Raw genomic sequence first — 23,217 nt, 5'->3', positions numbered from 1 at the left:
TGCACATCACAGAGTTCCTTTCTGCTCTAAAAAAGCTCGGAAAATTCGTCTGCTTTGCTCCGTCTTCACAGATGTCACTTAGACCACTGAGACTTCAGTCCCCGCTACATCCCACAGTGACAGCCTATTAATGAGATTCTTCCCTTCTCCAACCAGCTAGGAGAGTAGACTTTTTAGAACATAGCTAACACCTGTTAGAATGGACAGACTCCAAAGCACCGACCCCACCACACGCTGGTGAGGAAGCAGGAACCGCTGTTCACGGCGGTGGGAACGCAAAATGGTGCAGCCACTTTGGAAGACAGTTTGGCAGTTTCTTACAAAACAATATACTCTCGCCATATGATCCAGCAATCATGCTTAGAGTTAAGCCAAAGGAGCTGAAAATTTACGTCCACACGAAAACCTGTACGTAGGTTAGCAGTACATAGCAGCTCATCGCCAAAACTAAGAAGCAACCAAGATGTCCTTCGGTAGGTGAATGAGTAATAAACTGTGGTCCATCTAGATGGTGGAATACTATTCAGCACTAAAAAGAAACAAGCCATCAAGCCAGAAAGAGACCTGGAGGAAGTGTGGACCCACATGACTGAGGGCAAGAAGCCAGTCTGAAAAGGCTGCACACTGTGTGATCATCTATGGGACATTCTGGAAAAGGCAAAACTATGAAGGTAGTGAAAATATTGGGATGAAAGGAGGAAAGGGAGGGAGGTACAGGAGGAGCACAGAAGATTTTCTAGGGCAGTGAAACCATTCTGCATGAGACCATAATAATGGACACCTGTCATTATACATTTGTCCAAACCCACGGAATGTACACCACCAAGGGTGACCGCTGAGATCAACCGTGGACTCTGGGTGACAATAATGTGTCAGTGAAGGCTCGCTGATTATAACAAACGGTCCCACTGGCAGGGGCGCTGACAGTGGGGGAGGTGGTGCACATGGGAGGCAGGTGGTATATGAAACTCCTCTGTACCTTCTTTCACAGTAAAATTGTGAAATAAAATATAAAGTCTAATAAAACCATATCTAAGATCACAGTTGTGCCCTTCCTTGAACTGTTCTGGGCTATACTTTTTACCTGAAGTCCACATCTTTCTCCACAAGGAGGGGAACAGGGTGAAGGAAAGTAGAGATTTGCCTTAATTTTGAATTCAGAACTGTCTACATGTGCTCTCTAGTTCAGGTTAGTTTTTTTTTTTAATGCACAGAATAGTAAGACTTGCTCAGTTAAATAAGAGAGTAAGGCTAACAATATGATTTACATGGATCATGTCTTTGTGAAAAGTCATACGGGTTGTGGTGTTAATTCCGTCAACAGGAAGCCCATCCGCACCAGAAGAGAGTTCCGTCTCCGTTCTCATCGTCGCGTCGCTGGTTTGCTGGAAGCTCCCAGGAGCCACAGAGGGAAGGGCAGCACTGCCAGCTGGTGTCAGGACAGAGAGTAGATCCGCCTGGGACCCTCGGCTCTACACAAGGGGAAGGGTGTGGCTTTTCCAGGTTCCGCCACTGCTCCAACTTAAGGGCACGGTGCCCCCTTCTGCCCTGCAGGGGTGAAGTCCATGCTGGGGCCTCTCCCATAGGATGGGTCCGACCCTTGCTGTGCTGGGTCCCCATGAACAAACGACAGATATTTGGTGCAGCCCCACCAGGTGCCGCTTCTGGCCACTCGGCTCTGGGACTTGAACAAGTCAACACAGAGCTGTGACTTGTGCAGCCTACATCCTAGAGTGATAAGCAAACCAGTAACTAAGACAACTTGAGGTGCAGAAAAGAATCTGGGTGAAGACACTGTTGCGCCGGGGACCTTACTGCTGTCTGTGTGGCCAGGGGAGGCCTCTCTGAAAGCAATACTTAGGCCAACAATCAGAAGCCACTGTGCAAAATCCAGAAGAGTCTCTAGACCAAGAAAGAGCCTGGGCAGAAACCTGTGAAGAGCGAGGGTGCTCACGGGGTGCGGGGGGTCAGGGTAGGGGCGTAGGAGGCCAGACAAGGGGCAGGGCCAGATCCGTGGGCCTGGGGACACACCAGAGGGCTTGAGTTTTAATCTAAGTGTCATGGGAAGCCCCTGGAATATATGCCAGGGGAATCACGTGATTTTTCTAATGCTGCAAAAGATGGCTCTGCCTGGACATGAGGGCTAACTAACCAGCAGAGTAAGAGCAGAAGCCCTTGGGGGCTGTGCAAGAGCATCAGTGGGAGAGGACCAGGCGGTGACAGTGAAGATGAGGGAAGCAGACAGACTCAAGACCTATGTTTGTGGGTAGAGACTGTAAGGCTTGTTGTGGGGAAGAAGGTCAAAGAAGACTCGTAGGTTTCTGGATGAAGTAGCTAAGAATTACAGGCAGTACTTGTTAGTTTTTGAGAGTTCATGTGTCAGGCATGGTCCTAAATACTGTTTTACCTTGAACGCCCACAAGATCGTTGTAGGGAAAGGACTATTACTGTCCTTTTACACATCAGGAAACTGAGGCACAGAGTGGTCAAGTAATCTGCCCCAGCTGTGCGGGTCGGTGTGGTGGCTGCCTGCACTGGCCCCGCCCCACCCACCGCTGGCTCACAAGGACACGGGGAGGGCAGGCGTCCGCCAAGGTGGAAGAGGGCAGATTCCGGTCACCGCAGGCGGCCATGATTCCCTTGAGCACTGCTGCCTGAGCTCTGAGGACCGCAGGTGGGGATGCTCTAAAGGTGCAGAACGTGCAGTGCTGGGGTGGTAACGTGCATTGGGGGGGGGGTGGCGCACAGGAAGCATAAACAGCCCCCACGGCTGGTCCTCACCACAGCAACACGAGTCCACCTCCTTATGGACCCGACAGCACTAACTGGACGCTGAGCATCCACTTACACTCGGCGCTCTGATAAAGGAGCATGTCACTCTTCCCTGTCCTTTGAGAAACAGGCTCCTGGGGGTGAGGGGGCGGGCAGGGGACGGCGGCTCAAACTTTCTAAAATAAATCTAGGGAAGAAGACCGATGACTTTTCCGTTTCTAGCTTCTGGCAGGGCCGTGAAACAAAGAGGCCGCGACTGGATTGTCAAGAATTTGTTTTTAGAACAAAACTCCACCAAATTGTCCTTTGCAGAAAATGAAGCCACTTCATAGCTTCTGGAAAACCATACCATCTGCCTCTTTCTCCACGGCTCGTATGAGGAGGGCAGCCTTGTGGGGGGGCACCTCGTGGGGGTCACTGCCGCTTGGCCTGCTGCAGGGGGCGCAGGAGGCCCGAGGGTGATTCACGCGCGGTGTAGCCCGCTATCATTTCCGAAAGCAAGGGGACAATTTTGGAACCTCACCACGGCCTCTGACGTGGACGGGAGTCCCCGCGGCCCTGTTCTAGGAAGAGGGTCCCTGGGACTCAGCAGGTCTTTAACAAAAGCAGGGACACGTGGTGAGCGAGCGGGTCTTGGATTTGAGAAAGAGAACATGGCTGCCACAGCCCGGAAGACACACGTGCACGAATGCCACAGGCCTCCAGTCTGCCCTCCTGCTTTCCTTGAATTTACAGGAGTTTGAAGGAATGAATCTCAGCGTGAGAAAACACGGACAGCTCACCTACTGCCCAGATAATCAACATAAAATAGTCTTGTCTCCCTTTAACTCCTAAGAAGTATATTTTATTAAAAAAAATAAGCTTTACCTCTTGAAGCTGATTATTACTCGTTTTAAGAAACTGTTCTCCTGCCACAAAATGAGCTTCCTGCTCCGATTCCTTGAGACGAGACTGTGAATGTGATAAACAATCTCATTAATATTTTCACAATTTAAGATTTATTTTGTTCATCAAGCAATTCCCAACAAAAGCTCTTATAAAAATAAAAACTAACCTACAACTTACCAAAATGGACATTAAAAGTACATATTTTGACTCATGGTGGAAACTCAGGCTCTTAGAATCATTCTCTCCCAAACCTCAGGAAGCAAAGTGAAAGAAACACAATAGGAAACAAGACACCAAAGTAGGGGCGGGGAAGACTGCGTTCTCCAGGAGTGTTACTACCGGAAGAGGGATCTAGCATCGTACCGTAAACTTCGGAACATCCAAAATATCCCAAGGCAGAAGAGGCAGGACCAAACTGCCTGGTGACCAGAGTGAGGACACGATAGGGCCCTCTCTCCTGGCCGGGCAGCCACAAGGACACCACTGAGTTCCTCAGAACAACCACGCCCAGCCATGCGGGACACAGCCCGGCTTGAGGGGCAGGAGGCATGGGCCGTCCAAGCGAAGAAAGTCTAACCATGTCCTACGACACGGTGATACAGTGCTGAGTGCTGAGATTATAAACGGCTTGCCCCCTTGCCATTTCAGTCAGAAGAAAAGTAGAAGGCAGCCAGGACTTCAACATTTTTAATTATTAAAAAAACAGAGGGCACCTGGGTAGCTCAGTGGGTTAAACATCTGACTCTTGGCTTCAGGTCAGCTCAAGATCCCAGGGTCATGGGATCGGGCCCTGCATCACGCTCTGTGCTGAACATGAAGCCTGATTAAGAGTCTCTCCCTCTCCCTCTGCCCCTCACCCTCACTGTGCTCTCTCTCTCTCAAAAATAAATAAATAAATAAATAAATAAATAAATAAATAAATAAAATTGGCAATCCTTAAAAAAAAGAGAGAGAAAAGAAAGCAAAGAGTGGAGGCTAAACCAACCAGTCCCGGTGAAATGTTGTCTGCATTCTATTCTTTATGGACAAGGGTGGGCTTTAGACTGGAATTCTAAAAGAAGCTCACAAACAGGGTCCAGAGAAGTTAGGAGTAGGACATGCATATACAAAACAACACTATCTAAGCAAAAAGAAGCCATAGGCACTTGTTTCAGTTAAAGTATGCCCAAACTCAGTGGTCAAAGAAACAAATGATAAAAAGAAAAACCAGGAGCAGAGCATTAAAAGACAGATAATTGATCCCTTTAGGAATAAGTCACGCCTTAGGAAAGAAAAACTCTAGTAACAAATTGTTTGATCTCAAGAATTAAGAGCCACCAGGAGCTTCCAGTTAAACCAGCACAGATAACTGGCACGTCGGTGCACTCCTTGTGTTCAGTTAGGCACAAGAAGTAACGAATAGACATAAACGGAGAAAAACAGACAGACAGCTTCTTAAAAGAAACAAAACAAAAGGTAAACATTTCTTCGGAGCAGAAATAGACATAAACTACAAAGCGGCAGGCAGAACTGAGCCCAGAGCCCAGCCGGGCTCTGGGCAGGCAAAACAGCAGCTGAAAGTGCCCAGTTCGTGAGAGGAAGCGGGGCCAGCTTGGATCAGTCACCTGCTGCCACAGGACAAACCACCCCAAAGCAAACGTGCTCTGTCCACCACTTCTGTGGGCAGAGCTCAGCTAGACACCTGTGCTGGCTGTGTGGCCTTGGGGGTAGGGGTGCACACACATCTTTCATTATTTCAAATTTTAGCCCATTTAAAAATGATGTCACCTGGCTTTTTCTCATTGATAGGAGTTCTCTATTAGAGTCTGCGTATGAGTCCTTTGTCATACACATGAGAATACAATCAAAATCCCAGCAGGTGTTTAAAAAAGCAGATGATAGAATTTTATATGGCAAGACAGACTGTAAGTACGAAAGACATACAACAGGATATCAAAGCTAAAGTAACTAAGGCAGGGGAGTATTCGCACAAGGATGGACAAATAAACCTGTGGAACAGAACAGAGTCCAGAAGAAGATCCACGTTACACAGTGCTAAAATCAAATACAAGTGGAGACCAGACTTGAAAATTCCCTGAGCAGACAAAACCAGTTTAGTCATACAAGCAAAGCTTAATTCAATTGATTTTGCAAGATAAGTAAGGCCAACTTGATCTGCGATGCTTCTTGCTTGTGCCTCTGAAAATCATAAGCGAATCTCAAATTGTGCCCCCAAATTGATATGAAATAACTACTAATGAATTCCCTTTCACTTAAGAAATTCTAATACTGTAATCAGTGAGTGTGAAGAATAAGCAGTCACGGCCTCCACACCATATAATCTGTTTTGTGACAATTTACATCTAAGCCTCATTCCACTTCTCAGTTTGAGTGATCCTGGTTTGCAAACTGTCTCTTTGGTGTGTGCACAATACAGTTTTATTAATTACTACTTCAGCGTTCCATTGGTTTTACTTTTGTTTTTTTCTGAACTTTTGACAACAGTGATCTGATTTATGACACAGACATCACTGTAATTCAGTAAGGAAACAATGGCACTTTTAATAAGTTATGCTGAAGTAAATGGAAATCAACTTGGGAAGAAATCTTTTTTTTTTTTAATTTTTTTTATGTTTATTTTTGAGAGAGACAGAGAGAGAGCGTGAGTGGGGGAGGGGCAGAGAGAGAGGGAGACACAGAATCCAAAGCAGGCTCCAGGTTCTGTCAGCACAGAGCCCGATGCGGGGCTCAAACTCATGAGCCATGAGATCATGACCTGAGCCGAAGTCAGACACTCAACCGACTGAGCCACCCAGGCGCCCCTAACTTGGGAAGAAATCTTAACCGTGCTTAATATCATATAGAAAAATTCACATGAAATGGATGGTAGCTTAAAATGATACAGCTTACAGGGCGCCTGTGCGGCTCAGTCAGTTAAGCATCCGACTTGGGCTCTGGTCATCATCTCGCAGTTCATGAGTTTGAGCCCTGCTTCATGTTCTTGGCTCTTGGTTGTCAGCATGGAGCCTGCTTGGGATCCTCTGTCCTGCCCTCTTGCTGCCCCTCCTCCACTTGTGCACATGTTCTCTCTCTCAAAAATAAATAAACATTAAAAAATAATAATACAGCTTATATCAGAAAACACAGAAGAACATCTTTCTTTACGAGAAGGCAGACAAAAGATACTAGCACATAAAAATTCTTAAACATTAAAAAAAAAAAGTTCACTGGACTTCACTAAAATAAAGAGATTCTGTTTACCAAAAGATGCCACTATTAAGAGTGAAAACAAAACAAAAAAACAAAAAAGAGTGAAAAGACAAGCCATGGACACAGACTGGGCTGGGAAGTATTTTCGATTCTTTGGGCCACATATGGCCTCTGTCACATATTCTCCTTTATTTTTGTTTAGGTGTCTTTTTTTCAAAGAGAGAGACTGCACCCGTGCAAGCAGGGGAAGGGCAGAGAGAGAGAGGGAGAGAGAGAATCTCAAGCAGGTTCCACATTGTCAGTGCAGTGCAGGGCTCAGTCTCACAACCCTGGGATCACAACCTGAGCCAAAATCAAGAGTCTGACACTTAACCAACTAAGCCACCCAGACGCCCCTAGGTGTTTGTCTTTTAAAACCTGTAACAACCACTCTTAACTTGTAGGCCATATGAAAGTAGGCCACAGGATGGATTTGGCCCACAGAGTATTGTTTGCTGGGAAGAAAGAATTTTCAATATATATTACAAAGGACTTGCGTACAGAATTTATTACAAAGGACTCACATGCAAAATATATAAAGAATTCCTACAAATCAACATGAAAAGGTCGATTAGCATAAATTTTTAAAAATTTATTTATTTTATTTTGAGAAATGAGAGAGAGAGAGAGAGAGAGAGAGAGAACACGAACAAGTGGGGGAGGGGGAGGGGTGGGGGAGAGAATCCCAAGCAGGATCCACACTCAGTGAGGAGCCCATTGTAGGACTCAATCCCATGACTGTGAAATCATGACCTGAGCTGACACAAAGAGTCAGATGCTTAACCAACTGAGCCACCCAGGTGCCCCTAGCATAAATTTTACAATGGGTGAATTCTTGGCAAAATTGGATCACTAGAGTATATCCAAAATGCCATCAAGCACATGATAAGGTCCTCAATATGACTAATCATCAGGGAAATGCAAACTAAATCCACAGTGATACACAACCTCAGAGCCACCAGAATGGCTGATGTGAGAAAGACTGGCGGCACCACACTAGTGAGCACCATGTAGCGCGTGGGACCAGACAAGGTCACAACCAAGTCCAGGAGCTACTTGGGGGCACCTACTACCCTCACGTACACCCTGTGACTCAGCAGTTTCACGTTTAGACATAAAACCAAGAGGCAGGAGCACTGACATCCACCACAGTTTACGCACATGAATAATCACAGCCGCTGTGATCACAGCAAGTTGCACTGGAAGCCACTTCTGCTAAACTCAACCAAACAAGCAAGTCCCATAGGTGGATGGTGAGCCAAAAAAAAGCCAGAACCAAAGAGCCAATGCTGTGCGGTTCCATTTCCATGAAGCTCAAAATCACTGAATGCAGAGTCAGATTAATGGCTGTCTCTAGGGGTACAGACTAGGAGGGGTACAGACTAGGACAGAAAGGAGCCTTCTTGGTGCTGGAAATATTCTATATCTTGTTCTGGCTGGAGTCACATGGGTGTGTACATACAGAAAAATGCGTCAGGCTGTGCACTTATGATTTACGTCAAGGAGATTCTGGGAAGATGGCAGAGTAGGAAGCACCTGTAAGTGAGAACCTGTCTCCCCCTTGGACAGAAGTTGCAGGGGCAGAAGCTGTCTGATGCAACAACCATTTTGGACTCAGGAGTCTGCTGGCAGCTCGCAACTTCCAGGGGGAGGTTTGGATGGTAAACTGTGGCTACTTTTGGTCAATGTCAGCTCTTAGCACAGTAGCAGCTACCCATCCCCCATCTCCCACCCCAGCCACATGGCAAGCAATCCTCTGGTTCTGGAGCACTGTGCAGGAGCCAGGGTGGGCAAAAGGAACCTGTCCTCCAAATATCAGGAATCTGTACTCTGATTACTGATTGCTGCTTCTGATAACAGAGGTGCAGACATATAGGCAGGCAGCCAGCCACTGTTGTTGCCCATCCTGGCACTGTTGTAAGATCCTCTCCCTCCAGCTGAACAGACTTCCAGGGGACTTAAAGGGCCAGCACCCTTTTATATCCCCCTTCATTTTTCACTTTTCCTCCTTTTGGGAGCCAGGTATTAAAGACAGGGGTATTTGAAAACTACTACTGAAAAGTACACTAACTGAAATAGCAAATTCCTTACGGGGCTTGAAAGTCAGATTTGAGCAGGCCGAAGGAATAATCAGTGAACTTGAAGACTGGACGATGGAACTTACCGACACTGAAGAACAAGACAGAAAACAAATTGAGGAAAGGTGAACAGAGCCCAAGGGACTTGTGGGACACCATCAAGCAGACCAACATGTACACTGTGGGTGTCTCAAAAGGAGGAGAGAGGGAAAAGGGCAGCAAAAATATTTGAAAAAACAATGGCTAAAACTTCTCCAACTTGATGAAATACATGAATATAACGTCGAAGAAGTTCCACAAACCTCATGTAAGAGGAACTCAAAGAGATCAACACCAAGGCACATTATAATCAAAGTTTCAAAAAACAAAAACAAAGAATCTTGAAATTAGCAAGAGACAGAAGTATCACAAACAAGTATCCTCAATAAGATTAATGAGAAGATTTCTCATCAGAAACTGGAGGCCAGAGGACAGTGGGCCAATATTTTCAAAGTGCTAAAAGAAACACCTGTCAACCAAGAATCCTGCATCTGGAAAAATTGTCCTTGAAGCATGAGGGAGAGATGAAGACCTCCCCAGATAAAGAAAGGCCGAAGGAGATGTGATCACCTCACCTGCCCAGGAAGAAATGCTAAAGGGATCCTCAAGGTGAGACAAAAGGACACTAGACAGTGTCTCAAAGCCACATGGAAAAATAAAGATCTCGAGAAAGGTAAACATGTGGGCAATTATATAAGCTAGTACTATATAACAATTTGTCACTGTGCTTTTCATATTTGTCACTGTGCTTTTCATTTTCTCCATACTTAAAAAATAAACAGTTATAAGTATAAAAGCTAGTATTACTGTAACTTCAGTTTATAACTCCAAATCTTGTTTTCTATATAATTTAAGAGACTAATGCACTTTAAAAAAACTATTGGCTTATGTTTGGGGCACACAATGTATAAAGATGTAATTATGTAGCGTCAACAACTGAAAGGGGTGGGGACAGAGCTGTAGAGGAGCAGAGTTTTTGCATGTTATTCAAGTTAAGCTGTTATAAACTCAAATTATACTGTTATAATGTTAGGATGTTAAATGTCATCCCCATGGAAACCACAAAGAAAATAGCTATAGAATATACACAAAAGAAAATGAGAAAGGAATTTAAAATGTTCACTACAAAAAAATCAACCAAACACAAAGAACACAGTAATGCAGGAGAGACAAAAAAATCTGTAACACACACAGAAAACAGCACAATGACAGAAGTAAGTCCCTTCTTATCAGTATTTACTTAAATGTAAATGGATTAAACTCTCCAAAAGACAGAGACTGGCAGAATAGATAAAAACGTATGAACCAACTACACACTGTCCACAAGAGAAAAACTTTAAAATCAAAGATACAGACAGGTTGAAAGTACAAGGATAGAAAGATGCATGCATATAGTGACCAAATAGTGACCAAAGTAGAGCTGGGGTGGTAATATTAATATCAGAAAAAATAGACTTTAAATAAAAAATGGTTACAAGAGACAAAGGATGACATATATCTGATACACCAAGATGATATAACAATTATAAATATTTACATGCCCCATGACAGACCATCAAAATATATGAAGAAAAACCTGACAGAACTGAAGGCAGAAGTAGACAATTCTACAACAATAGTTGGTATACTTGATTACTCCATTCATAATAACGAGTAGAACAACCATAGAGGATAAGGAAACAGAGGACTTAATACAATAAACCAGCTAGCTGGAACAGACATACAGGGCACCCGCCCAGCAACAGCCGCACACACCTTCTCCTCACACACACACACAGGACACTATTTAGGACAATATGTCAGGTCACAAATTAAGGCACAAGAGATTAAAAAAAAAATAGATATCATACAAAGCATCTTCTCTGACCACAACTGGATGAAGTTAGAAATCAGTAACAAAAAGAAAACTGGAAGACTCACAAAATTGTGGAAATACAAACAAATCTTTTTTGTTGTTGTTGTTTTAAAGAGAGTGCAAGTGGTGGAGAAGGGCAGAAGGAGAGGGAGAGAGAGAGAGAGAAAGAAAGAATCTTTAAGCAGGCTCCACATTCAGCGCAGAGCCCAATGCAGGGCTCAATCCTATGACCCTGAGATCATGACCTGAGCCACAATCAAGAGTCAGATGCTCAACTAACTGAGCTACCCAGGTACTCCTAAACAAATCATTTTTAAACAACCAAAGGATCAAAGAATAAATCAAAAAGGAATTTAGAAATTACTTAGAAATGGATGAAAATGAAAACACAATGTACCAAAACTTACAGAATGCAGCAAAAGCAGTGATAAGGGGAAATGTATAGCTATAAATATTAAGAAACAAGAAATATATAAAATCAATAACGTAACTTTACAACTTAACAAACTAGAAAAAGAACAGACTAAACCCAAAGCTAGCAAAGGAAGGAGATAATACATATATATCAGCGTAGATATAAATGAATAATAGGGAAACAACAGAGAAAGCCAATGAAACCAAAAGTTCATCAAAAAAAAATTTAACAAATCTTCGCTAGATGGATTAAGAAAACAAGAAAACTCAAATTACTAAAATCAGAAATGAAAGTGGGGACATTACTATCAATTCTACAAAAACAAAAAGTACTATGAATGATTGTACACCAACAAATTGGATAACCTAGATGAAATGAATAAATTGCTAAAGTCACAAAACCTACCAAGACTAAATCACCAAGAAATAGAAAAACTGAATTGTCCTACAACTATAAAGGAAGTTGAATCAATAATCAATCTCCCAAAAAAGAAAAGCACCACATCATTAGCCACACAGGTGAAGTCTACCAAACATTTAAAGAAGAACCAATACCAATCCTTCCCGAACTTTTCCAAAATAATGGAGAGGAGGGAAGACCACTTCCTCACTCATTCTATGAGGCCAGCATCACCCTGATACCAAAGCCAGACAAAGACACAAGAAAACTATAGACCAACATCCCTTATGAATATTGATGCAAAAATCCTCAACAAAACACTAGCAATATATTCAGCAATATATTAAAAGGATTATACACCAGGAAAAAGTGGGATTTGTTCCTAGAATGCAGGTATGAGTCAATACATGCATGAATGTAACAATATAAATGTAATACACCAATGTAACATGCCAAATCAACAGAATGGGGAGGAGAAAAAACACAAGATCATCTGAATCGATGTACAAAAATCATTTGATAATATTTAACGCCCGGTCTTTACAAAACCACTCAACAAACTAGAACAGAAGGGAACTAACTCCACATTCTAAAAACCATATATGAAAAACCCACAGGAACCATCATACTCAATGGTAAAAGACTGAAAGCATATCCTCTAAGATGAGGAACAAGGCAAGGTTGTTTGGTTTTGTCACTTCTATTCAACATGGTAGTGGAAATTCTGATTAGAGCAATTAGGCAGGGAAAATAAATAAAAGGCATCCAAATTGAGATGGAAGAAATAAAATTATCTGTGTTTGTAGATGATATTATTTTATGTGTACAAAACTCTAAAGAGTCCACACCAAAAAACAAAATAAAACAAAACAAACAAAAACAAAAACAACCAAACAAAAACAAAACAAAAAGCCAAAAAACCATTAGAAATTTGGAATTCAGCAAAGTAGCAGGATGCAACATCAACACACAAAAATCACTTGTTGCATTTCTACATATGAACTACCTGAAAAAGTAATTGCAAAAACAATTCCATTCACAGTAACATCAAAAGGAGTAAAATACTTAGGAATTAACAAGCATGCCAAGAACATTCAATGGAGAAAGTACAATCTATTCAACAAATGGTGCTGGGAAAACTGGACATTCACATGCAGAACTGGACCCCTACCTCACACCATATACAAACATTTACTCAAAATGCACCAAGGACCTAAACCTAAGACCTGAAACAAAACACTTAGGAGGAAACACAGTACAAAAGCTTCACAACACTAGATTTGGCAGTGATTTCTTGGATATGACAATGGCATAGGTAACAAAAGAAAAAAAAATTATTTTTTAAGAAAAAAATGTTTAAATTGGACTTTATGAAAATTTTTAAAACTGTGCATCAAAATACACTATCAATAGAGTAAAAAGGCATCCCACAAAATGGGAAAAAATATTTAAAAATCACTTATATGATAAACTATTACTATCCAGAATATATAGAGAACTCTTAAAACTCAACAAGAAAATTCCTAAAACTCAACAAGAAAACTCTCAACACTCAGCAAGAGAAAAAACAAACAACCCGATTCAAAACTGGGCAAAGGACTTGAATAGACATTTTTCCAAAAAAGATACACAGATGGCCAATAAGCACATGAAAAGATAAATCAGTATTACTAATCAATAGGGGAATGCAAATCAAAAGTACAATGAGATACCACCTCACACACATTGCGTGGCTATTTTAAAAACAAAACAAAACAGAAAACAAGAGGTGTTGGTGAGGATGTGGAGAAAGTGCACTTGTGAGCTATTAGTGGGAGTGGAGAATGGTACAGCCACTGTGGAAAAAGTATAGTGGTTCCTCAAAACATTAAAAGTTACCATAAGATCTAGCAATTCACTTTGAATTGAAAAGCAAAAGATTTAAAAGCAGGGTCTCAAAGAGATATTTATTTTTACACCCATTTTTATAGCAGCATTATTCACAATGGCCAAAAATAGAAGTGACCCAAGCTGCTTACATCCACTGACAGAAGAATGGTAAACAAAATGTGGTATATACATATAATGGAGTAGTGTTCAGCCTTGAAAAGGAAGAAAATTCTGACACCTGCGACAACAGGGATGAATGTTGAGGACATCACGCCACGTGGAATAAGGCAGTGACAAAACGACAGGTTCTGTACGATTCCACTTACATGAAGTACTTGGAGTAGTCAAATCACAGACAGAAAGTATAACCGTGCCTGCCAAGAGCCGGGGGAGGGCAGAATGGGAAGTTACTGCTTAAGGGATACAATTTCAGTCTTACGGGTACGGAGTAGATGCTGATGATGGTTGTACAATCATGTGGATGCATTTACTACCCCCATATTCTCTAACTAGAAATGGTTAAGATGGTAAGTTTTATGTTAAATGCATTTTATCACAATTAAAAACAGTTATACCATTCACTGTATGCAATTTCTTTCTCAATTAAAAAGTACATGAAAAGAAAAAAACCAGTTCCAGGTGGATTATAAACCTAAATGCAAAGGCTAATGAAGACAGCTTTGATTTTTATGTTTATTTATTTATTTTTATTAATGTTTGTTTATTTTTGAGACAGACAAAGTGTGAGTGGGGGAGGGGCATGGAGCGAGGGGGACAGAGAATCCAAAGCAGGCCCCAGGCTCTGAGCTGTCAGCACAGACACCGACACGGGACTCGAACTCACGAACCGTGAGATCATGACCTGAGCTAAAGTCAGACACCCAACCGACTGAGCCACCCAGGTGCCCCTAATGAAGACAGCTTTTAAATACAATACACGAGAATACTTCATGAGCCAGACATAGGGAATGCTTTCCTGAACAGCATACAAAAGGCACTAACCATACAGACAAAGACTGGTAGATTACATTAAAAATTAAGAACTTCTGGGGTGCCCGGGTGGCTCAGTGGGTTAAGCATCCAACTTAGGCTCAGGTCATGATCTCGTGGTTTGTGAGATAGAGCCTCACATCAGCTCTGCGTTCCAAGTGTGGAGCCTGCTTGGAATTCTCTTTCTCCTCTCTCGCTGCCCCTCCTCTGCTCACACGCTCTTTTTCTCAAAATAATCTTTTTTTTTTTTTTACTGTTTATTTTTTTTATTTTTGAGACAGAGACAGAGCATGAACAGGGGAGGGACAGAGAGAGAGAGGGAGACACAGAATCTGAAACAGGCTCCAGGCTCTGAGCCGTCAGAACAGAGCCTGATGTGGGGCTCGAACCCACAAACTGTGAGATCATGACCTGAGCCGAAGTAGGACGCTTAACCGACTGAGCCACCCAGGCGCCCCCAAATAAATAATCTTTTAAAAAATAAATAAATAAAAATAAAAATAATTAACAACTTCTGTTCATCAAAAGACACCATTAGGAGGGTAAAAAGGTAAGACAGAATGACAGAAGGTATACGTAACAGGCTTGTAACCAGACTATATCAAGATGTTCTATAAATTAGCAAGAAAAACATAAAACCCGCCATACAAAAATGGGTAAAAAACTTGAACAGATCTTTTACCAAAGAGAAACTCCTAATAGCCAATGATGATATGAAAAGCTATTCAATCTCATGGGTAATCAGGAAAATAGAAACCAAAATCATAATGAGATATCATTATGTCCTCATCAGAATGACTCCTACTGAACGTCTGTTGTCCCCCATGCAGATAAGGATGGGTAATGGCAGGACCGTGTGCACTTCTGGCAGGTGCCACTTCAGAAGGCAATTCAGTCCTACTTAATAAAGCTGAGCGGGCCCATCCTGGGGCCCCAGCAGCCCACCTGCCTTGTGCCCCAGGGAGACACGTTTAAGGGTGCAGTGTGGCTTGTAAAGGCTGCAAGCTGGCAGCAACCCAGATGCCTATCAACAGTGGGACGGAAGGTGTGATGGAAGACCAGGCAGGCACCAAGTGACAGAGGACATCAGTGAAGCTGGGACACGGAGGCCGAGGGACAGACGTCAGCCACCACCATGAACATACAGTTCCAAAGAAAAGCTCAACTACAGTTTAGGCATTGAAGTGGAAAAGCGCTAAGAAAAGCAACAACGTAATGACTCCCCAAGTCAGGATGGAGCAGCGGGAAGGGGCTCTGACAGGGAGAGGGCACACAGGGCTTCTGGGAACTCTACACTTCGACCTGGGGAATGGTTATACCAGAGTTTCCTACAAAATAACTTCAGTAAAATATTTTAATGCATCTGTATGCATCTCTCTGTATTTTTTATTTTTGACAGAAAGTTTTGTTCTTGCTTTTTTTTAAGAATCCAAGAAACCCATGAATTCCCCTCACCACACTACGGGGGGATGTCCTTGTGAGAAGAACCTGACTCTTGAGAAGGCCAGAAGGTCCACGAAACCACACACACACCCCATGGGGGAGCACCCAGCTGTCCTGCTTGTCTGAACCCCTTCGGTGGGCGATGCTCCCCTGCAGGGGTCAGAGACAGGAGGCATCCACAGTGCTGCCTGAATGAGGAAGGGAGGAAGGGGGAGGAAGGACTCACATGCAGAATAAGGCTGACAGGCACCAGGGCTCTGAAAAACATACACCAAGAAGTGCTGAAGTCTTCTCCGTTTCTTCTCTGTTCACCCGAATGCTGTGGTTTTCCATCACTGTGATTCAAAAGCCAGAGCAGATAAAATTTGCACCGTATCTATCAATCAGCCAATCATTTCTGTGAAAGACTCTAGAATGAGGAGCAAGCCTCACTCCCTGACAGGGACACAACGGCAGCACCTGCCGTGTCCGACCTTGACAAACTGTCCACTGGGGCCGGTGTTTGAGCCCAGCACTAGAGCCAGTAGGTACGGGGATGCACGCTGGCCGGCCACACTGAACGGAGCCGCCACTGGCCAGGCCAGCTGCAGAGTGCTGGGCGGGGCTCGGCTCTCCTAGTGCCCAGCAGGACCTGGGTGCCCAGAGGGCTACAAAGCAAAGGCAGAGGAGAGCCCTGCAGCCCTTCTAGGGGCTCTCTCCAAGGGGTGGGCCCAAACACCCGCAGTCTTGCGGAACAGGCTGAAGGCCTCCTCCCACACTGCTGCTCTCAAGAGCACACACTGCCCCTCGCCCAGGCACTCAGCAAAGCCAGACAGCACAAAAGGAATCCCCCATGACTGAAATGTCAGAACTTTCTAGATCACGAGGTGATGCAGTCCAACCCCTCTTGTTACAGAAAGGGAAAATAAAGGGCTTGTTCCCTCTCAGTGCCCACACGACACCCTGCCCACCCCTAACTAAGACAGAAAGAGTTGCTCTCAAACAAGGTAAAGAACTCTCTAGAAAGATGACTGGCCATCATGTTTATGGTACCTTACCTGCCAAAACCGGTATCAGAGGAAGCTCCAAAGTACAAAATAGTTGCCATAAACCGTAAACCTGTTGCACAGGAAGAAATTATTATCAATTTAACTTTTAAATTACTGGCACCTGCATTCTGCTCAACAGCCTACTTGATCTCATGGAGGTGGAATTCGGGCACCTCTGGAGTGAACACGGGCCCCTACCCAACAACCACCCTCCCCCCGCTTCCTAGTAAAACTCCTCTATTTCCTGCAAGTACCCTATTTTATTACCAAGACCTCATAGAGATATTTAGAAATATCAGGTAGGACAAACCTCACTCCCAATTTTCTTTAATCCTTCTCATTTTTAAGTGTGATTTAGGTATTTTTAGACTTTTAGCCTTCCATTTTCATTTCCGAATAAGTTCACTGAATTCACAAAAGCGTAACTAGAATTTTCATTGGATTTTGCATCGGCTTTGTAGGTTAACGTGGACAGAGGTGAAATCTTTGTATTAGGTCACGACGTCCTCCAAGAGTATGAAACATCTCTGCATTTGTTCAGACCACCCTCATGCCCCCATCAGAGCTTCCGTCTTGTTCATCCCTCCCTGCTGCTGAGAGGCCCCGGCCTTGTCCGCCCCTCTGCCGCCTGTACCTCCAGGTCCAGCGCTCTGTGCTTTGCCCTCGAGGAACGGCTGATGTCCTCCAGGCCAGCAACTGGCTCCTCCTTGGCTCTCGGGCTGGTTTTGCCCATCTGGGGCGGCAGGGGAGAGAGGTGGGCTTCTTCTCTCCCACTGGACCCGACCCACCAGCCCACAGTCCTTGGCCTGCAGCCACAGCTTCTGGGGCCTGGCTCCCCCACCGGCAGCCCCTGCAAGGCCACTGCCCTCTCAGGGTCCCGTTGACAGCTCACCCTCCAAGCCCGGGGGGGTGGAAATGCTTCCAGCCAGTGCCTGCCCTGGAGGCTTCTGTGTCTCTTGCTGGTCCCCTCACCCCTGGCCTTGCCTCAGGACACAGTCCCTTCCTTCAACTCTTCTAGATCATTCCCTCGAATGCCCTCTGCTTCCCAATTAGACCTTGAGTAGAGCGGTTCCATCTCACTATTAACTAAAATAAACGCTCAGCTTTGATGTTAACTGCAGCACCAGAAATGTTCCAATTGAATTGGTGGCTTTTAAAACTCCTCCAATTGTTAACCCACAGAAAACATCTTTAAAACTTCAGGTCTAGGGTCACCTGGGTGGCTCAGTCAGTTGAGCGTCTGACTTCAGCTCAGGTCATGATCTCACTGTTCATGAGTTCGAGCCCCACGTTGGGCCCTGCACTGTCAGCACAGAGCCTGCTTTGGGTCCTCTGTCCCCTTCTCTCTGCCCCTCCCCCACTTGCGCTCTCTCAAAAATAAATAAACGTTTAAAAAAAACCACTTCAGGTCTTATCATCTGACTATCCTTCTATGAATGATGTGCAGCTTAACTTGGCCTTAGAGCTCAATGTCCCATTTCTTACGCACTCGAAGATGCTGTGAGTGGGGATGGGAATGAATGATGCTGTTGGGGGACAGTGAGCAAGAGTGGCCCGCTGACCCCAAGTTATGATAAAATGCCTTGCCTTCAACTGAGAACAAAGGCCCATCGTGAGTCTGTAGAGTATCTTCAGGTTCACACGTACATTCTGGTTCTTTCTTTATTTATTTTTTAAAAATTTTTTAAATTAATTATTTATTTATTTATTTTTGAGACAGAGAGAGACAGAGCATGAGCAGAGGAGGGGCAGAGAGAGAGGGAGACACAGAATCATAAGCAGGTTCCAGGCTCTGAGCTGCCAGCACAGAGCCCGACGCAGGGCTCGAACTCACAGACCAGGAGATCATGACCTGAGCTGAAGTCAGACGCTTAACCGACTGAGCCACCCAGGCACCCCCATTCTGGTTCTTTAAAAGATCACGAGAATTGAAGATTAGGCAAACTCAGCAGCAATGTTCGCCGCGATCCAGGAAGTGACAAAATAGACGCAAATGGGTACTGGCCGGTAGCGTGAGTCTTTCCACGGCAGATGTGACACCGTGGCATCACCAACACCTCAAGCACATGAGCTCCCATGCAAATGCAAGACGCTACCTGGAGCCTCACACCTTCTCCCTTACCCGGTGTTTCCTCATTTTACAGGAACCGTGGAGAAGCTAAGTGCCCGAGGAGCACAGATCATACAGTGGGGGAGACAGGAGCGTGCCCTCCACATGGCCACCTCACCACCCGTCCTGGCCCGGACGACACCCAAAGACACCCTGGGAGGGGACAGATGGGGCGGGGGACAAGCTACAGCCCACCCTCCCCGCACTCAGTCTGACTCTCCTCCTGAACACCTCATTCTGCCAGACGACTCCCACACTCTGCGCTGGGCTCAAGGTCCCAAGCCGGAGAAAACTCAGGACCATGAGCTGACAGTAGGTCGCTGTAGGCTGGCATTTGCTGTCCAGTCATCCCGGGCCTTGGTGCTCCTGCAGCCTGGCCAAGGGCACCAGGTACCGTGAGCAGACTGTCCACTCCTGCCCAAAGAGCCTTCCACAGGATAGAGCTGACTCCGCAGCCTCCACTTTGAGTGGTTCTCCAGTTGGGCCTCCTCAGGACAAGGCTGAGCTCTGTACTCTCCTGACAGAGCCCCTGACACAGCTCGCCCTCTTCCACACCTTCTGCCTCATTCTCCCGTCCCCTCCTGCACCCCTGCTGCTCCCTCCCTCTGCTCCAACTCCCCCTGCATTCTGACAGCTCACCTCCTCAGTCAGCTTGCTCCTCCCTCCACACCGCAATGGACACATTTAGCTAAGGAGGCTGCTGCTTTTCTTCCTGGAGTGTGACGAGGGCCTGGGGGTGAAGCTCCCCGTGCCCACCCCTCACCTGGCTGAGCCTACAGCCCCCTGGGTAGCCGCTCCAGCCCGGGTGCAACGCCCTCTGCAGCTGGTCCTTTGTTCCCTGCAGCCGCTCCCATCCCAGATGCACACTAGAAAGAAATTAGACTTCAGAGTCAGAAAGCACCCTTTGAACCACAGCCTCAGCTTAACTTTGGGCAAGGTGCCTGCACACTGGCCTCTCTGACCTTGGTCTCATCTGTAAAGTGGGGCTGGTAATACCGAGGTGAGCACATCCCTGTTTCAGTGACAGTGTCTCAGCTTCTGTTTGGGAAAGTTTCCTCTTTGTCCTCGTAGGACGGACCAGTAGAACTCACCTCCGTGCCGTGTCCCCGCCAAGGGGCACACGTGGGGCACAGTGAGGGAAACGAGGCAGACCTAGTGCTGAAACTGAGTCTTGGACAAAAGAGACATGTGGATGCAAGGTCACGGCTCACTGCCGGCCCCCAGGCCTCAGGGCCTTCCCTTCCCAAGGCCTGGTCCTGCTGTTCCTCTGATCTGGGAGCTCCCCCATATCCCTCTGGCAGATCTCTTTTCAAATTAAGGGCAAGTGAGTTTCTGCATTGTTAACCCCAAGTCCCTATCTGACTGTCTCCCTCCCTACCAGAGCGCCCAGGATGAGGTGCAAACCCCAGCAGACCCCACCCCCAGCTTCAGTGCCGGCACATCGCCAGCCGCGTGGCCCCAAAGGTTCCCAGTCGCGGCCAACGTTGTGCTCCCTGAGCACCCTGCACGCTCTCCCAGCTGTGTTTCCAGCACGTAGCTGCTGATTTACAAGCAGGAAGCCTGAACAGAGTGGCCCCACTGCAGCGGCCCACGCTGCTCCCATGGCACTGCCTCCTGTGGGGCCTGCTGTGGGGCCATGGGAGGCTCTGGGCCAGGCTCCAGGGCTGTGAGCACCGTGGCTCCCACAGACGCGGTTCCTAACACCTGGGTGCATCCCCAGGAAGGGCTGGGATGCTCCTGAGCACACGGGCCGAGGTGAGGCCACAGCCTCTGCCACAGAGGCTGGGTCAGCAGCACGAGGAGTTTATGAACTAGCAGCCCTCAGGTCACAGCAGGTGGCTCTCCGACACCAGAGGGGCCATTTAGAAGAATCACACTGTGAAGAGGGCCTCCCGGGAACAGTTTCCTGAAAGAATCAAGTCACCAGTCCTTACTCAGTATCTTCCACCAGAAATGTCAGGGTAGAAAGCATTTGTGCAAAGTAAGTGAAAACGAATGTCAGCAATGTTCTTTCTGCTACTAGATTGTCTATGAAGTGGAAAAAGTTTCTAGGAAAAAATTCGGGTAAAGCCTTATCTTAACACAACTCACCACCACATTTCTTGAGGAATTCCCGTGCGTGCTGCTCACGGTGACAGATATGGCGCGTTCGAGGTATTTTGCCACTAAATCTTCAAAAGAAGGTGTGGCATCCTCAGGATCTATGAGCCGTGCGGCAATTCTGGGGTCTAGCCCTACGAAATGCACAACTACAGAGAAAAAGGGCATTTAGTACTGTACGGAAAAGAAGGACTGTCCTTGCCCTTCCCTTACGAGGTCCTCAAGGCTCGAATCAATACCAGCACCACCATCCCCTCAAGTCCCAGCGGTGAGAGCCAAGGGATGCTCTGCCACTCCTAGGGAAGTCTGAACCTTTGGGAAGAGTGGCCTCCACAACCCAGGTCCCGCACAGGCAATCTCCGTGGGGGACCGACCCTGGGCAGCCGCAACACTCTGAACAAACGTGAAACAGGAAGCTCTCAAAAATGTTGAGAGACACGGCGGTGAGAATCCTCAGGCACTCTTCCTGCCCCCTCTGCCCCTGCTCCCCGGCTTTCTGACACACGCCCTCACCGGGCTGCCTTCCCAGGCATCCCTGACCCCACTTCAAGGTGTCCAGGAACCCAAGTGTCTTGAGTAGAAGGAAAAGCGTACACGGTTCATCGCCGAGTTCTGGGTGGGGGTGGATGGGCAGTGCGCGTGAGGGCACGGATGCCTGGCATTCAGGGTCCCCCGACATGCGGAAAACTCCTAGAGACCCACAGACCTCTGCTGCACGGGATGTGTAAGAAGAACCGGGCGCTAGGCCACCCCTGGCAGTCAATGCCCCCACCTTGTGGCTTTCTCATCTGGAGACCCTGGCAAGAGGTTCCTGTGAGCATCTGTGAGACGTGTGGGAAGATGTTTTGTGAAAAATAAAAATGGCATTTGCTAAATAAGTTTCAGTACCAGAGTATTTTAGACACGGACAGGGGAGCCATAAAGGTTGGGGGGTGCTGATCAACAGAGATAAATCTGAGTCCTAAGTGATTGCTTTTCAAGTTACTTTAACACTTTGAATAATGTTAGACAAAAATAAGTTTGCTTTCAAACAAATCTGTGGTCTTAGATCACAATACACTAAATATTATTTTTCTGGCATCTTTAAATTATGCCAGTCTAGGAGAGTCACGTTTGCCAACACACCAAGTATCATGACTTTTTTGTTTCATGTCTTTGTTTCACCTGGCACCTTGGACGGAGAACAGTGGCAGGCGCCCTGGACCCCTGCACCTGCCGCGGCCACGCGTGACCCCGCCCCACACTGCCCGGCAATGCTAACCGACCCCATTGGGCTAGTTGACTCTACTTGCCTTTTCAAGGCTCAGCCAACATATATTTTTGAAAACTCTTGGGGAAGATGTGACAGCACTGAAGGGTCGCAGGGGCTGGTTGCTGTAAGCTCACAACTAACACATCAAAGCCCACCGGGCAAACCCCACGATGGGGAGAAAACGCCAGTAGTGGACAAAGAAAGGCCAGCGAAACAGATTTGAAATGAGCTAAGAAAAGTTGAGACAAATAATAAAAGTTATGAAAAATTACTAAATTAGAAATACTTAGAAAAATAAAAATTGAACAAAGAAAGGAAAGGGTTTGGGAAAGGGAAATAAAACACAACTGTTTCAGAAACAAAACGGAACTGGCAGTACACAAAAGCCAGGAGACAAGGCTGCACACAAAAAAGACGATGGAAGAGAGGAATTTCCTTAATAAAAGGCAACTGAGATGGAAAACAGATTCTAGATAAACACGCATCAATGTACACAATAAGAGTTCAAACATCGCAGAGAAGATAAAAAACCAGGCATCATGTACCTCCTGACAGGAGGACACGCCTACGGTCAGGGGTCAGGGTCAGGGTCAGGATATAGTCTTGCCTTCCCCAAATCAGGCCTGAAATCAGACCAAGCCTCCAGATCTAAGTGTCAATTTACAGAATAGAAGAGCGAGAAGAACACCCTAAGTGGCAAGAAGGGGGCACGTTCCCAAAAATCTAGACTCTGGGCCATCGTATGTGACAA

The sequence above is a fragment of the Panthera tigris genome, chromosome B1 (assembly GCF_018350195.1).
Source record: "Panthera tigris isolate Pti1 chromosome B1, P.tigris_Pti1_mat1.1, whole genome shotgun sequence".
In the NCBI taxonomy this organism is placed as follows: domain Eukaryota; kingdom Metazoa; phylum Chordata; class Mammalia; order Carnivora; family Felidae; genus Panthera; species Panthera tigris.
This window is presented reverse-complemented; position numbering follows the sequence as displayed.